Below are 17,622 nucleotides of genomic sequence, written 5' to 3' on the forward strand. Positions count from 1 at the left end.
CGGGGCGGGTCGAGGGGGGTGGGGTGGGGAAGGCGCCGAAAGGGTCTCGACCTCGCCGACCTCGCCGCCCGAGCCAATCCGAACCCCGCGGCGCGAGGAGGGCTTCCGGGAGGCGCTCGGCGGTCGCACCTGGGACGCGGCGCGCCCACCTCTCCCGCGGCCTCGCGTGCACTGCCTCCCCGCGGCCCCACCCTCCGTCAATCTGGGCCCCAGCGATTCGCGCCTGCTGGGCTTTGCAGCTACCTTCGCTCCCTCTCCAGCTCGGGGGCAGGACGCCAGCCTCCCCCTCCCCCTGGTCTTGGAGCCTCGCGCCGCCAAATGCAAGCAAGATGGGCCACACCGGAGGCAGCTGCGCTCGGAGCCCTCGGGGTGCGAGCGCCCCTCTCGTGGGCCAGAACACATCACCATTCTCTGCTGGGTCCAGCCCACCGCCCTTGACTTTTCGCCGGAGCCGGCAACCTGTTAGGGCATAACTGATCTTTTCACCCTGCGTAAAAATCCCCCCAACCTGAAGGGGGCCTTCCACCGGCGTCCTTCAAACTTAGAATAACACGGAACAGGAAAGGCTGCTTTTATCAATCCTCAGAAACAACTTGCAACTCAGGGAACCCAGCTCATTTGGCTCGAAGGTTCCCCCAGCTGTCTTAGCACGGTGAAGAAGGCTCAGCCAGGCGAATGACATCTATCGAGATGTCCAAAGAGAGAAGTGTCTTAAATAAGGCAAACCCATGGCTCAGTGGGGTTGTGACAGATACGAGTTAATCGAGTTTGTCGTGCGCTTTACAAAAACTAAATCATACTATGTCTATTACGGTAATCTTGACTCGGATATTGCCAAATCCTGCATCACCTTTCAGAGAACTAAGGCTTGGAGAAGCCGCAAATCACAACCACCTTGGGTACTTATTTAAAAAAATAGAGATTTGGGGCACCTGGGTGGCTCAGTGGGTTAAGCTTTCTGACTTCGGCTCAGGTCATGATCTCACAGTTCGTGAGTTCGAGCCCCGTGTCGGGCTCTGTGCTGACAGCTCAGAGCCTGGAGCCTGCTTTGGATTCTGCGTCTCCCTCTGTCTCTGTCCCTCCCCTGCTTGTGCTCTGTGTGTCTGTATGTGTGTGTCTCAAAAGCTAAATGAACTTTTAAAAAAGTAGAGCTTTGGGGACCCTGGGCACTGGGATTCTGGTTTAGAAGGTCAGTGGAGGGCCAGGAATCTGTAGCTTTAACAAGCTCCCTTCTGTGATCTTGATGCAAAGCATGAATGGTGAAACAGGTGCTTAGAGCCAGGGGGTCTAGCTCCCAGGCTGGGGGCTCCGGCTTCCTATTAAACCTCCTTCCTTGTGAACCATGACCTTAACCCCTTTCTTCCCCCAGGCCACTGAAATACTATCAAAGGAGGTATTATCACCACTAGTGGTTTTTAGGAACTTTCCCCAAAGTTAATTTCATAATAGCCTGTGGCTGACACCCCCCCCCCCAAAGGCAAGTCACTGCTAGCCTCTCCTCCAACTGGGCCAGTTCCACACGTGATGGTTCCCCTCCCACATAAAAATGCCAACAGTCCACTGGGGATATCAAATTCCCGCGTTCTAATAAGCGTCTGATCATTGCAATGCCACCACTCCCTCGTTGATATTGCTGCTCATCTGCAAAATGTTCCGCCCAAATCAGCAGTTTCTTCTTCATGACGTAGTTTGGGACGTCAAGCGGTGCCATAGCCTGCTGGAGAAGTAGGTGCCAGAGACTCACGTGGAATTCACGTGTGGGAGTTGCAGGCTCTTTAAGTAGACAGCTAGTCTCTCCTGGGGTCCCCTGGGGCCTTCAGGGACCCTTCTCTTCTCACCTAGATTACCAGCCGAGAACCAGCCACGGGTAAATCTCACTGTATCCGCTCAGTGTCCGATTCCTACCACTCAGTCCCTGGCTCATTATAATTCTTACTCTAGACATGGCAAAAGACCCCTCTGTTATATCAGTGGGGGTATACGACGGAATGCATTGCGTTGTGTTACGGGCAAACCTTTGTTATTCTCTTTTCCAAATCCTCAGATCCCTCCCCTAAACTGTATCACCTCTTAGCTACCTTCTGGGAAAAAAAGGACGCGTCTCTTCTTCAACGGCTTTTTAAAATTGCATGTTTTTCCCACCTTACTCAATGCCTCACGGACCAAGAGACCTGCGTTAACCCCATATGGTCCTACTAAAACAGCTAAGCCGGCTGCAATCCTTTATGCACTCACGGAACACTAAACCAGACCTACAGGCTCCGGGGGTCTCTCTTTTAATTGGCCAAGTGGTAGAGCACAGAGAACACGGCCGCGACCGCCAGCTTGGGCTCAAATATTAAAAACGATGCCCCACCGTTATGGGGGCTCTTTATTCAACTCAAAAAGACAAAGGTATACCTCTGAGTGCCATATCCTTGGCTGGGGATTCATCTCCTTCAACTCCCTTTCTTGAATTTGCGGCTTCTAACTGGCCACCGGTGGCTATTTATACTTAAGCTGATTAAAATTAAACAAAACTAGAATTCATTCCTTCGGTTGCCCCAGCCGCAGCTCACGTGCCAGGTAGTCCCATCTACTGAATCAGTCCGGGCAGAGGGTAAAACATTTCCATCATCGCTGCAAGTTCTAGGCGACCACGCTGGTCTTAGAAGACGTGGGACTTGTAGTGTCTCGGGCCCAACCGGGAGGCCGAGAAGGCACTGTCTCCTATTGTCACAATAGAAGGTGGCTGGAGAAAGGACCAGGATGCAATAAACCTTAATGCTGGCGGGAGTTTGGAAGAAGATGGCTGTGCCCAGTGGCCCCCGGCACTGTCCTTCCTGTGACCCTCAGCAGGCAGCGGGACAGATACACACACACATCCGGTTGTCTTTTCTTGACCCTCTTCTCTACCCTGAATGCCACCTCAGTGAAGCCTTCCTCTGATCCATTACTATACCGTCCCTATGGCTCCTGATGCCGAGAGGTGTGCATACAGAGTCTGGGTTTGTGTCACCGCAGAAGACAAACCTGTGAATTATGATCCTTGCAATCATGGCTCAGCTCTGTTGCTACTGAAAATCATCTTCCTGTATGGATAATGAAAGAAAACGGTCATCCGACAGCATTCTTGAAAAGAGGGTTTTTTGTGAGTTTTTTTTTTTTTTTTTTTTTAGAAAGGAGAGTGTGTGAGTGAGGGAGGGGTGGCAGAGAGAGAGAGAGAGAGAGAGAGAGAGAGAGAGAGTCTCAAGCAGGCTCCACACTCCCGCTGCCCAATGCGGGGCTCAACCCCATGACCTTGGGATCATGACCTGAGCCGAAATCAAGAGTTGGGCACTCGACGGCCTGAGCCACCCAGGAGCTGTGGGATTTTAATTTGAAAAGGAAGGAGGGAAGCACTAAAAAGGAACAGTGCAGAACATCATGTCACCTGTAACAGGAATTCTCAATGCAGCCTATGTGGGATTTTTACCCAGAGGATCCAAGTGAGGAAGGCTTCCCTGCGGTCACTCTCAGTGTCACTTAGCCCTATGGCAGTCTTGTTCCCATCCCTTCTTCAGGAGACACTTAACGTGTAAATCCCCTCCTTGAAACTTGTTCGGGGCCCTAAGACTCACTACTCAAAGTGCAGTTCCCTAGACGGGCAGATCCTGGTCACCTGAGAGCTTGGGAGAAATGCAGCGTCTCAAGCTCTGCTGCAGAACCTGCGTGTTAGCAAGACTTCCACGTGACTCAGTAGTTCATCAGGGTGTGAGAACCACCCCCTAGGCTTCAGCCCGGTTACAGCATTAATTGCCTACCAGTTGCATACACATACTACTTTCAAAGTAAATAGCAGATAAGACCCCTGATCTTCCAGAGCCTAAAAGTTAATAGGAAAGCGGCACCTGGGTGGCTCAGTCGGCCGAGCGTCCGACTTCGGCTCGGGTCATGACCACATTTTGTGGGTTCGAGCCCCACGTCGGGCTCTGTGCAGACAGCTCAGAGCCTGGAGCCTGCTTTGGATTCTGTGTCTCCCTCCCTCCCTCCCTCCCTCCCTCTCTCTCTCAAAAATAAATAAACATTAAAAAATTTTTAATAACAAATTAATAGGAGAGAGGAGGCAGCCGACGAAAGGACATACGAGATTTACAGAACCCACCCAGCTGAAACACGCAAATTTAGAACTAGAAGCAGCCAGGGAGAAATATGCGTTTAATACTCGGAGTGGGAGCCGTGTGTAAAGGGAATTGTGCAGGGATTAATGTGGAATTGACGGAAGTGGTGAAGCACGTCGGTCTGAAGGAGTTGAGGGCAGAGGGGTGGTGACAGACGTGGTGGCCACATGGAGAGTGTGCAAGGTCACAGGCTAGAAGGGGTTCATGGTGATGGGGTGGGGGTCCAGGATGATCTTTAGGCTGGCGGGAGCGTTACACCCCACAAGGCAGCGTCGGGCTTTCCAGAGGACACCACTGTCATGATGATGGGAAGGCAACTGGAAACCGTAAAATTCCCCACGGCCACATGTGAGAAACGGTTTGTGATCAACTCAGAACTCAGCTTGTGTTCCGCTTTCTGCCTGTCCCTGCCCATCCGACTTTTAATGCTCAACAGTTATTAGGCTTAAAAGAAGTCAAAATCCAAGGGCATAGGGGTGGCTGGGTGGCTCAGTCGGTTAAGTGTTGGACCCTTGATTTGGGCTCAAGTCATGACCTCACAATTCGTGAGTTTGAGCCCCACACTGGGCTCTGTGCTGACTGTGCGGAGCCCGCTTGGGATTCTCTCTCTCCCTCTCTCTCTGCCCCTTCCCTGCTTTCGTGAGCGTGCACTCGTACGCTCTCTCAAAATAAATAAATAAACTTAAAAAAATCAAAGGGTAGATATTTGGAAATGCTCATGGCATGCTTAAGCTCTTATGAGAAAGATAGAGTAGAAATACAAAATATTAATGTCAACACAAGGCAAAGCAGTGGAACCATTCAAGACAGCTATGCTTAGGTAAATATTACTACACAGATTTAATCTATAAAAAGACTTAACAGGTTTTTTTTTTTCCTTCCTCACCATTTTTGCTACAATTTACACTCAGGCTCTCCATTAGTTGTTTTGTTTTGTTTTGTTTTTTCCTGATTCTATCTCCTTTTTTTTTTTTTAAGATTTTATTTTCAAGTAATCTCTATACCCAACATGGGGCTCCCACTTACAACTCCGAGATCAAGAGTCACATGCTCTACCAACTGAGCCAGCCAGGTGCCCCTGTCTGTCTCCTTTCTTGTTCCTATCTTCCCTGTGGTGGGTTGAATGCTGGCCTTCCAAAAGATACATCCACATCAAATCCCTGGAACATTTGGGAAAAGGTTCTTTGCAGACAGCTAAGTGAAGGCTCTTGTAGTGAGGAGATCATCTTGGATGACTTGGGTGGGCCCCGAATTAGATGATAAGTGCCCTCCTGAAAGACACACAGACAGTGAGGAAGACACAGGCAAGAGACGAGACGGGGATGTGAAACCAGAACCAGAGCCTGGTGTGGTGTCGTCACAAGAAATGACACAGTCACCAGGAGCTGGCAGAAGGTGAGAAATGGAATCTTCCAGAGAGCTTCTGGGGCGGGAAGGGGGGAGATGGCCCAGCCCACACCTTAAATTTGTATTTGTGGCCTCCAGGACTGCAAGAAGATAAGTATCTGTTGTTTTAAGCCACCAACTTTGTGGTAATTTGTGACACAGGCCCTCGAAAATTCATCCGCTCCCTAAATATTAACAATATATTTCTTAACACGATTTTTTTAATGTTTTACTTACTCTTGAGAGAGAGAGACACACACACACAGAGCATGAGTAAGGGAGGGGCAGAGCGAGTGAGAGCGAGTGAGAGAGAGAGAGAGAGAGAGAGAGAGAGAGAGTCCAAAGCAGGCTCCAGGCTCTGAGCTGTCAGCACAGAGGCCGACACGGGGCTCGAACTCACAAGCCGAAGTGAGATCATGACATGAGCCGAAGTCAGACGCTCAACCGACGGAGCCACCCAGGTGCCCCTGTTACATTTCTAATTTAAGAAAAACACCTATTTTTTTTCTTAGTTTGATCTAAATGTGTATGATGACAAAACCAGAACTGTAAACTAATCTACCAAATATGTATTTAAGAACAGGGTTAAAAATGACTTCCACATGGTCTCCAACACAGAATCGTTCCACACCACTGCCGTTCCCGTGTGTGTGTGTGTGTGTGTATGTGTGTGTGTGTGTGTGTGTGTGTGTGTGGTTTTTGTTCTTTTTTACAGACGCTGGAAGGGAAGTATGGAATGGAATTGGAGTAGACTTTCATTAAGAAGGGGATGCAGTTTCCAGACTTTTTTATATTCATCATAATGCATTTGTATGCTGAGCAAGGAGACACAGGCAGAGTGGAGGCCAGTGAAAATTCTTCAGGCGACTCAGTGATGTATAAGGACAGCTCATACTCAGCTCCATGCGCTGGCACAGCTGTAGGGCATTGTCTGTGGCTGGCATCTGTTCTAACAGGTTGAGCATCCGTTCTGACTCTTGGAAGTCTAGTTATTCGATATTTTGAATGCCACTCCTGTAGATAGACGTTAGAAAGCAGCCGCGCCATGGCGGACTTTAATTCTCCTGAAAGAAGGGTCTCTCCCACAGTGTTCTTCCAAAAAATGGGTTTTGGAGCCGATAGTAAAAGTTCTTCTGGCCTTAGCTTTTCCCTTATTATTTCTTACTCCAATCTGGCAGGTTGTTGGTGAAAGAACCAGAGAGCAGTCAGGGGCCAGCTGCTTTGAAGAAACAATCTCATGTGCCCGGTTTTAGAACTTGAATTCTTGTCGTTTAAAAAAATGGTTTATGTTTTATTTTATTTTTGAGAGACGGAGAGAGGCAGCATGAGTGGGGGAGGGGCAGAGAGAGAGGGAGACACAGAATCCGAAGCAGACTCCAGGCTCCCAGCTGTCAGCACGGAGCCTGACACGGGGCTCGAACCCACAAACCATGAGATCGCCACCTGAGCTGAAGTCGGACGCCCAACCGACGGGGCCGCCCAGGCGCCCCTAGAACTTGAGTTCTTAAAAATATGATTGAGGGGCGCCTGGGTGGCGCAGTCTGTTGAGCGTCCGACTTCAGCCAGGTCACGATCTCACGGTCCGTGAGTTCGAGCCCCGCGTCGGGCTCTGGGCTGATGGCTCAGAGCCTGGAACCTGTTTCCGATTCTGTGTCTCCCTCTCTCTCTGCCCCTCCCCCGTTCATGCTCTGTCTCTCTCTGTCCCAAAAATAAATAAAAACGTTGAAAAAAATTTTTTAAAAAATATGATTGAGACATCTAAATGGGGTGAGCAGTTTCTGTGTGTGTGTGTGCACGCACACGCGTTTTTGGGATTTTTGTTTTGTTTTGTTTTAGCTAAGGGTTTGCTTTTTTCCCCCCCTAAAACTGAACAGAAAGCAATTTTCCTTGTAGGCTTGGGTAATTATGCTTACTAAGGGGTTGTTCTGTGCAAACTGTTGTACAAACACTGAGCAGACAGCACCCCAATGGGAACGGAAGAGGGAAAGGATTGAGACAAAACAGGTGACAAAAGAGGTGATCTGAAGGACAACCGTCAGCAACACATGCCTATAGCTTGATTGCAGTGTTATCTGGGGATGTTTCTTTCTCTTTCTGCATTCCCGCGGATGGGAAGAGGACCCGAGTCATGTGGTTCTCAGGTCCAAAGAACTCCGCCATGCGGTCAGAGTGAATCTCATCTCTGTGGGTGGGATGCGAAGATCAGGCTGGTAGGCTATTTTCTGCAAGATTTTCTTTGTCAAGCGTCTTTACAACCTGTATTGCTGATACCCAATGGAGGCGCTCAGTCTACACTTTAAAATTTGGGATGGGGGGGGGCGCCTGGGTGGCTCAGTCGGTGAAGCGTCCGACCTCAGCTCAGGTCATGATCTCACGGCCTGTGAGTTCGAGCCCCGTGTCGGGCTCTGTGCTGACAGCTCGGAGCCTGGAGCCTGTTTCAGATTCTGTGTCTCCCTCTCTCTGCCCCTTCCCCGCTCATGCTCTGTCTTACTCTGTCTCTCGAAAATAAATAAATGTAAAAAAAATTCTTTTTTAATTTTGGATCAAGTATTTCTGCTCATGTCCAGGGGAAAACAGAGGAGAATAGGAGAGGTTGAGAATTGGTTAAGATCAGCGAGAAGCCTGTTGTTCCAAAGTCGTCTGTTTCTTTACATTTTACTCCAAGTCATAAATCCCATCTTATTTTTAAAATTTTTTTTGAGGTTTTATTTAGTTTTGAAGGAGAGAAAGAGAGACACAGTGAACAGAGAAGGGGCAGAGAGAGAGAGGGAGACACAGAATCCAAAGCAGGATCCAGGCTCTGGGCTGTCAGTACAGAGCCCGACACGGGGCTCGAACTCACAGACGGTGAGATCATGACCTGAGCTGAAGTCGGACACCTAACCGACTGAGCCACCCAGGCGCCCCTCATAAATCCCATTTTAAATGAGATGTGTAGCCGTATGAACACAGCCTTATGTTTCTTTCCAGAAGCAGGTTGATTTTGGCGATTTAGATACTTCTGGATAGTGATCTTACAGAATAAAAGCACCTGACCACAGAGATGCCCTTAAGTGTACTTAGATCTCAATACAATAAAAAAGCCCACCAATAAGGAGATGGCTGCATAAATTATGGTATATTTAAAGCATGATGCCACTAAAAATAGAGTGATGTCTTTACAAGTTGGCTCGGAAGCATCCCCACAACGTACTGTCAATGAGAAAATTAACATACAGAGGCCTGACTCGGTTTTGTGAGACACATACAGAGGGCATGGGTATTAGTCTCCAAATATTTCTGATTCACGATCTTCATATACGTGGCGGGATTGCAAAAACGTCTAAATCCCCTCAAGGGTAATGGCTGGAGCCGGGTGGCCAAGTGTAACCTGCAGTGAGGAACTGTAGCTGCTGCTTTGTGTTATGAACTGAGCCGAACCTACCTGTCCACCCGCAAAGGCCATGCGCTCCGAGACATGAACTTGCGCTGTTCTAAGCCGCTGAAGTCCCGGTGTCGATTTAACTGCAGATTCATCTAGCCTATCGAGATTACTCCAACAGCGACACGTGGGTGTGAGAGATGTGTATCTGTGCGTGCATTTGTATATTATCTATTACTTTATTTAGTTATCACACCAACACTATAAAATGGAACTATTATTTCCCTTTTACGCTTCAGGAAACCGAAGCGCGAGAAGCTTAAACAAATTTCCCAGGTTACCCAATTAGCAGTTTGCCAGTTAGAAGCCTGAGCCAAAATGTGTTAACCTGCAAAGCATCCTTTTCCTTCCCCAGCCATCCCACTGACACACAGAAGGAAGGTGGTTTTCCTTCAGAGGACCCTCAGCACTATGCAGGGACAAAAACATATGCCATCATGAAACACAACCAACAAAGGTTATCAGGATACAGGCACGGGACATAGAAACCTTGCCTGTCATGCAGAGCAGAGCTGCTGGGGGGAAGGAGAACAGGGGTAAAAATAGGACGCACAGATCTTAACTATCATCTATATTGGCAGATTCCTGCCTTTTCAGTCTTGAAACAGACTGTGGTTGATACTCACTGATGTTACTGTTTTAGGACCGAGATTGCATCTACAGCGTGGTGAGCCCCTCGGGGCTGTCTGACAAACACTCAGGATCAGCTAATGGTAATTGGCCGTTAGGACCGAACCACAATTGTGTTTGTACAGAGCAGGTGCAGGAACAAGGTACTCGGATAACGTGACATTGGCAAGAAATGCAGATTGGCCCCTTTTTCCCCTCCAGTGTGAGAACTTTAGTTGTGCGTGAAATATAACCGCGGTGTGAGTAGCTGTGAGTAGCCACCAATGGGGAGATCTTAAATGGGTACTGCAGGTGTCTAAATGTGCGATAGGCAAATTATTTCTTCCACGGAAAGTAAGATGGTCTAATTCACTGAGGAAAACATTACGATGTGCTCTAAGACTTGTGAAGTGAACGATCAAAGGAATATTTCTGCTTCTAACAAGCCAAGTTGTTCCCCTCTTCCCAGCATGCCAGGGTCCTGTGATCTTGTGAGCTTCCAAAATCGTTTTCCCTTTGTTTCCTTTTCTTTTCTTTCTTTCTTTCCTTTCTTTCTTTCTTTCTTTCTTTCTTTCTTTCTTTCTTTCTTTCTTTCTTTCTTTCTTTCTTTCTTTCTTTCTTTCCTTTCTTTCTTTCTTTCTTTCTTTCTTTCTTTCTTTCTTTCCTCTTTCTTTCTTTCTTTCTTTCTTTCTTTCTTTCTTTCTTTCTTTCTTTCTTTCTTTCTCTTACAGTAGAGAAGCCATGCTGAAGAGGAATTGTATTTAGTTTTCTACTTACAGGTCAATAGAGCTTTCCTCTGTGATACATATTATTTCTGCACAAATTATTATAACAACAGTTTGTAGCCGTGTTACATGAAAAAGGAATGTTATTTATAGTGCTGGAAGGATATGGTAAAAAGCTAAGAAGGGGGGCACCTGGGTGGCTCAATTGGTTAAGCTTCTGCCTCTTGATTTCAGCTCAGATCCTGATCTCATGGTTCATGAGACAGAGCCCCACGTTGGGCTCTGCGCTGAGAGTAGATAGCCTGCTTGGGATTTTCTCTCTCTCCCTCTCTCTCTACTCCTCCCCCTGTCTTTTTCTCTTTCTCAAAATAAATAAATAAACTTTTTTTAAAAAGTTACAAAGAGTCTAAAGGGAGGTCACACAGAATGTGTTGTTGGAATTTAAGAGTAGATGAGTAGATATACATGTGTATCTAGATAAGGATGGGCTCTAAAAACCCAATCAGGGCCACAATGATGAGTCTGCACAGAAAGAGTCCATTGTAGGGGAGAGGCAGGGAGGGACACACCACTTTGTGAGTTTCCAGGGTGTTTGTGAAACTGCTGGGCTTTTTACTAATAAATATACTAGATATTTTTATTTATACACTTACTTATAAAATATATTGATGCAATAACAAATATATTAGATATCATATATTAAAATTAAATGTTGGGGCCCCTGGTGGCTCAGTTGGTTAAGCATCTGACTTCGGCTCAGGTCACGATCTCGAAGTTTGTGAGTTCCAGCCCCGCGTCAGGCTCTGTGCTGACAGCTCAGAGCCTGGAGCCTGCTTCAGATTCTGTCTCTGTCTCTCTCTCTTTCTCTCCCCCACTCATGCACTCTCTCTCTCTCTCTTTCTCTCTCTAATGCAAATAAACATGCAAAAAAAAATAAAATTAAACATTATATAATATCATATATTTTCCATATGTTTTCTATTTTTAAGTAAAAAGACTCTGACATAATCCTCACAGCAATTCCAAGATTTGAGGTGTCCCAACCACCATCTGACAAGGAAGGAGCCAGGGAGATGAGAGAAGGTGCACAAAGTTGTATCATGTGAACGGGGCAGAGCCCAGACGCACAGGACGGCCAGTCACACACCATCCAGACACAGCCCTTCTCCACCGTATTGTGCTCCTGTCCAGAAACGTGCCCAAAGGAAAGAAGCTATAGTGAAGGTAAAAATATCCTTCTACGCCAACCCAGGAAGGAAGAAATTCCTGGAGGGCTTCTTAAAGATGAAGGGCAAGCCTATTATCTTCATCAGGATCGCCCATTTACACTGGAAGGAAATCTACTTTCCCATTACATGGATTTAAAAAAAAAAACAAAAAACCGGGTACCGAAATGAACATTCTCTCATTCCCCAATCTTGTAATTTGTAAAACATTGTAAGACATGCCCTTTTTTCCTTGAAACTCAGCAAGTAAAAAATAAACAAAAACAAAAAAACAACAGGCTTACTGAACCCTTGACAAAAGCGAGCAACTCTTAGAAAACCTGGGAGTTACGATAAAAAATGAAGGAAACGTTCAGAGTCCATACACATCAAATCGACGAGTTTTTCTCTACCACCAAACATGATGAACAGAAATTATTTAAAGCAAATCTGGCCCCAAATTTTAACTATGTGAAGTCCTTTTCCAGACTCTCTTTCTTTTCCCAAATTGGTGATATGTCAGGGCAGACCTGGAGCCCAGGTTAAGATCCCTTGATTTCAAGACAATAGCCATGCCTTCCCAGGCTAGCTTCCCGGAGACCTGTCAGTCCCCTTAAGGCGAAGAAGCCCTTCATGCTTCTAAGTCCTAATCTCAACTTTACCTTAAAAGTGAAACACCCCTGTTTTGCATGCAAGAGAAAGGCACAGACATTGTTGCACAGCCCGAACCAGACGTGCCAAAGTTAAAAGGGTTCCGACGGCATTCGTGCATGTGAATTACAAGCATTAATCATAAAGCTTCCCTGCTAATACGTTCATGAGCCCACACAGGGCATGTTTTATTCGAGGATCTGCCCCACTTTTCTTAAATGGTGCATATCAAGTCAGCCGTGAGTTGTTCAGAACACTCAATACACAGTTTGGGAACTGTTACCCGCCGTTATGTTCACGGAGGGTGAACCCCCGAAGCAGGCATTGGCCAAACGAAGCTCAGTGTTTGACAACCGCACATGATCAACCGACAGCTGATACTGCTTCCAGCTTAGCTATACTTTTAAACAGAGACAGGCTCTGTTTCTGTTACCGGCTTTTGTAGGTATGCACGTAATGCAGGAGACACAATAAATCACAGGAAATGCTCTCTGCTTAGAATTTTCCTCGGGTTTGGGGCGCCTGGGTGGCGCAGTCGGTTAAGCGTCCAACTTCAGCCAGGTCACGATCTCGCGGTCCGGGAGTTTGAGCCCCGCGTCAGGCTCTGGGCTGATGGCTCGGAGCCTGGAGCCTGTTTCCAATTCTGTGTCTCCCTCTCTCTCTGCCCCTCCCCCATTCATGCTCTGTCTCTCTCTGTCCCCCAAAAAATAAATAAACGTTGAAAAAAAAATTAAAAAAAAAAAAGAATTTTCCTCGGGTTTTGTTAACATGCAAATAACGAGGGACACAGACAGGTCCACGTGTAATGTTGGAACGAAAAAGAGAACCGAGCTGCTTTGCCACCAATAAATACTGGCAACCAAGGATGCGAGTGCACAGAAACGTATAAAATGCTTTGTAGAGCATGCTGGCGTTTTGCCAGGTCAAGGAAGAAACTGGTGGGAGCCTTCACCTGAGATACTGTGTTTGCTAAAGGAGACGAGCCGTGTGCTTCTGTGTTCTCCAACACCACCTTGGCTCAAAACTGTAGAAAAGATCGGTAACCCAAGAAGGAAAGGGTCCATTCCATGCAAATAAATCGTTTGGGGGGGGGCGTTCGTTATAAATATAAGGATACGTTTGAAAACATGAGGAGGCTGCCCAGAAATCTTTACATCACTAATTGTTGGAGGCAGGAATGAAGGAGTCAACAGAATCTGGACCAGCAAATCCAGACTGATGCTCTCCGCGCCGATCCCCTGCCAGGGTCAGCTGGACCAGTACTCCAGTGAGAGCAGTCTTATAAACCAGGGGAATTCCTCCTGGACATTTTGATTTACCTATGGCTGAAGCATGGCTTGGAGGCTCAGGAAACACAGAGGTTCCAAACCAACGTGAGAAGTTAAAGAGAAGTCCGGAAACAAGAGACCCCCTCCCCAAAGTGAGGGCACCCTGTGTTTCAGCCTGCTGCGTTTCTCTTAAGAGGTAGAGTTGAATCAAGAAACCGTACTTCGGAACATTACGGAGAACCCTGGAGAAAGGCGTCATTGTGTTTGCCTGAGCTGTTGCAAGTGGCGCTGGGGGAGGGGAAGGACTCAAACTGACCCGGAATGTGTAGTCATATTCTGAGATTCAACAGTCTGGCCCCGGACTTTTCTGATCGTCTCCTGGTGCAGACTGCTGTTCCTTCCCAGGTCTCTCGTTTCTCCCCTGTCGCTTGCACTTGAATCCTCCTGCCTCATCAAGGTCGCTCTGTCTTCTGTACACAGTGGCCAAGCCTTAGGCAGGCTTCACCTTAATTCTTTGCTCATTTGTGAGAAAAATCCCCAGATCTGGGGGGGTGGCCGCGGGGGTGGGATGAGATGATGCCCCATCTCGCTCTTCAAAACTTGAATTCAAGAGACAACTTCTTTTTTGTCAAGTGCCTTTATTTTTGAGAGAGACGGAGAGAGCATGAGCAAACCGGGTGTGGGGAGACAGAGAGGTGGAATCCCAAACAGGCTGCACACTGTCAGTGTGGAGCTGGATGAGGGGGTGGTGGGTTGAACTCACAAACTGTGAAATCATGACCTGAGCTAAAATCAAGAGTCGACTGCTTAACCAACTGAACCACCCAGGTGCCCCTAGTAATTTTTATAATTAAGAACCCATCAGGGCACCTGGGTGGCCCAGTCAGTTGAGCGTCTGACTTCGGCTCAGGTCATGATCTCGCGGTTTGTGAGTTCGAGCCCCGCGTCGGGCCCTGTGCTGACAGCTCAGAGCCTGGAGCCTGCTTCAGATTCTGTGTCTCCCTCTCTCTCTCTCTGCCCCTCCACCGCTCGCACTCTGACTCTCTCTGTCAAAAATAAACATTCAAAAAAATTAATAAAAAAAGAACCCATCAAAATAATGTCTAATATACTATGCACCCATAGGTATATATCACCGTGTTACTTTCATGAAATTTTCTACCAGTGAACAATGAACTGTCTCTGGACACAGACTTTCCCCTGATTCCTTCATAAATCTTTTCTAGGAATCAATCCCCCCAGAAAGCCAACTGAGTTGACTTGAGTTGCAAAGGTAAAAACTTTCAGGATGGTTTGCCCTCAAAGTGAGCCATACATTCTTCGGTGGATGAAATGAGGGGGTCGGGCTAGTAGATGATTGCTAAGGTCTTTCAACAATGCAATCCTTGACTTAACAGTTGTTACATTTCTACCCCTGGAAGAAGGCTCAGGAGAAAAGAAACATAAAAAGAAGAGGGAAATGTGTTGGAAGAGGGAAAGGACGGTCTAAACAGAAGTAAGAGCTTTCGGGGGAGAGCTGAACTTTGCTAAGACAGCAAATCTTGACCTACAGCAAAGATAGACCAAATCGTCCTCCGCAGCCACAACTCCCACTACCTTGCAGATCTCCTGCCACTTCCTGGTTACTCCAGGTGACGCCCACTTCCCTTCCCTCTCCCAGGAGTCTCTTTCTCGTTCATATCACAGCCTGAAGAGGGCCATTTGGGAAGGATCCCTTAGCACACTTGGGCAGACACAGCTACCTGCTGTCCGTTCTCAGAGCCATCCTGGAGCCTAGTGCTAACTGGACATTTATTGTTAACGTCCTGAAAATATTTTTATTTATATTTCAGTGATAGAGAAAAAGACAGGGAATACTATTCATGTGTGTGTTAATCCGGTTGAAAAATGTTAACATGGGTTCTAGTTGTTTTCTTGCTTTGAAAAGGATACGAAGGCGAAAAGACCAACCAATCCTCCCCCCTTCTGCAGAGACAACTGCTCTCCTGAAGTTGATGTGTGTACATCCCATCTATATTTTTATATTTTTACCATATGTGTACGTGTTGGCAAGCTTCGTGGGTTTCAAATGGACACAGTGGTATCACATTTTACGAATCATTTTTGAACAGTCTACATGTAACTCAATATTATGTTTTAAGATTATTGCATGTTGATTTCATATATATCGAGTCCATTCGTATTTCCTGCTGTATCAGTATTCCGATATAGGACTATGTTACAATTCATTTATGAATTCCCTCATGGGGGACTAGTTAGTTGGTATCTAAATTTCGGATAATTACACAATTCTTCAGTGAGCATCCTGATAGATAAAGCTGTCTTTCATACTGCTGTGCAATAGTTTCTCAAAGGAATACAAACCTCCAATAGCCCCGTGTCATAGCACACGCACATCTTTAGCTACACTTGACATTGACAGCTTTCAGAGTGATTGTAACAATTATCATTCCGTCAACCGTGTGTGAAAGTTTCCTTTTCCGCCTCACCACCCCTTGGTGGTATTACCAACATTTTGCTTTTCAGTATGCTGGGTGTGATTTCCTGGCTATATCCTGATTACCTGTTAGCTTTTGGATTTCCTCTGCAAACTGCTTGCTCATATTTTTGTCCATTTTTAGCAGCCGTTTATGTTGTGCTCTGCTTTTGGACTTTTAAAGAAATTCTTTCCTACGATGAAGTCATACAAATGTCCCTCATGCTCTCTTTTAATAGGTTTAAAGCTTTGCTTTACGTATTTAGGTCATTAATGCATCTGGAATTTGTCTTTATACATGATGTGAGCTAGAAATCCCACTTTATTTTTTTTCACTATAGAGACATTTTCTTCCTGAGTACTGTTTATTTCACAGCACCTTCTTTCCTCGATTATAAAGCTATTTTGTCATGTTCTAGTGTATTGAGTTATATTGAATGTTCTTTTTTTGTGTGTTTAATATTTTTGAGAGAGAGACAAAAAGCAAGCAGGGGAGGGACAGAGAAAGAGGGAGACCCAGAATCCAAAACAGGTTCCAGGCTCCGAGCTGCCAGCACAGAGCCCGATACGGGGCTCGAACCCACAGATGGGGGAGATCATGGCCTGAACTGAAGTCGGCTGCTTAACCAACACAGCCACCCAGGTACCCCACTGAATGGTTTTTATGTATCTATTGAGATAATCATTGTTTTCTTTTTCTTTGATGTATTATGCGGTGAAATCCTAAATAGAATTCCTAGATTAAACCAACCTTACATTCTTGGAATGATTCTAATTGGCCTTGGTATCTTGCTTCTAAATCGCTTGCTGGCTTTGTTTTCAAATATTTAGTATTTTTGCATATATATTCATACATTACATTGGTTAATAGAATTTCTTTTCTAAGATTTTTGTTTGTTTACTTTTTAAAGAGGGAAAGAGAGCATGAACAGGAGAGGGGCACAATGAGAGGGAGACACAGAATCTGAAGCAGGCTCCAGGAACTCACTGTGAGATCAGGACCGGAGCCAAAGTCCAATGCTTAACCCACTGAGCCACCCAGGCACCCCAATAAAACTTCTTTCTTATATGGTCCTTGTCCAGGGTTGTATTCCTTCTTTTTCTATTTCCTTGAATAGTTTGTATAAGATGGAGGTTACATCTTTATTCTCTAGAAGAGCTTATATAACTTAAGATAAGCCCTCTTGAATGTTCATCAAAACTCACCAGCAAACCTTCTACTACTAATTATTTCTGGTTAGCAGATTTTTTGTAATGTGGATTCAATTTCTTTAGAAATTGTAGAGATTTCACTTTTCTATTGGTCAGTATTGGTAATTCATAGTTTATCTAGAAAAATTCACCATCTTGTCCAGGTTTTCAAATGTACTTGCATCAACTTGATCATAGTATTCCCTTAAGATGTTTGACAATTATCTGTTAACTGTGTTCCCCTAATATTCTTTGTATGTTCTGCCTTTTGTTTTGTTCTCAATGAATCTTGACAGAAATTTGACTATTTTATTACTATTCTCAAAACACTAGCTTTTGCTTTGTTTGTTTGCTTTTGAGCCTTTGATGGTATCTTGGCTTTCCTTCCCATTCAGTTCTCATATTTCTAGATTTCCTTCTTTTTCCATGGGTTAGCTCTGTTGAGTCCTTTCCTACTTACAAGTCCTAGGTATCCTAATTGTCATTATTTTATGTATCTCTCAGTACAGCTGATTTTTCTTCTTATTATTTCCCTAGGCTTCATTGTGAGT

General features: G+C 45.9%; 1 protein-coding gene across 9 annotated transcripts in view; it reads right to left on the reverse strand.

The window, feature by feature from the left end:
* Positions 1-17,622, reverse strand: part of PHACTR1 (phosphatase and actin regulator 1) — a 567,250-nt gene that overhangs the window by 261,003 nt on the left and 288,625 nt on the right. The gene's annotated exons all lie outside the window — the stretch shown is intronic.

This window comes from Herpailurus yagouaroundi, unplaced genomic scaffold, assembly GCF_014898765.1.
Source record: "Herpailurus yagouaroundi ecotype Mexico unplaced genomic scaffold, PumYag 250, whole genome shotgun sequence".
Lineage (NCBI taxonomy): Eukaryota > Metazoa > Chordata > Mammalia > Carnivora > Felidae > Herpailurus > Herpailurus yagouaroundi.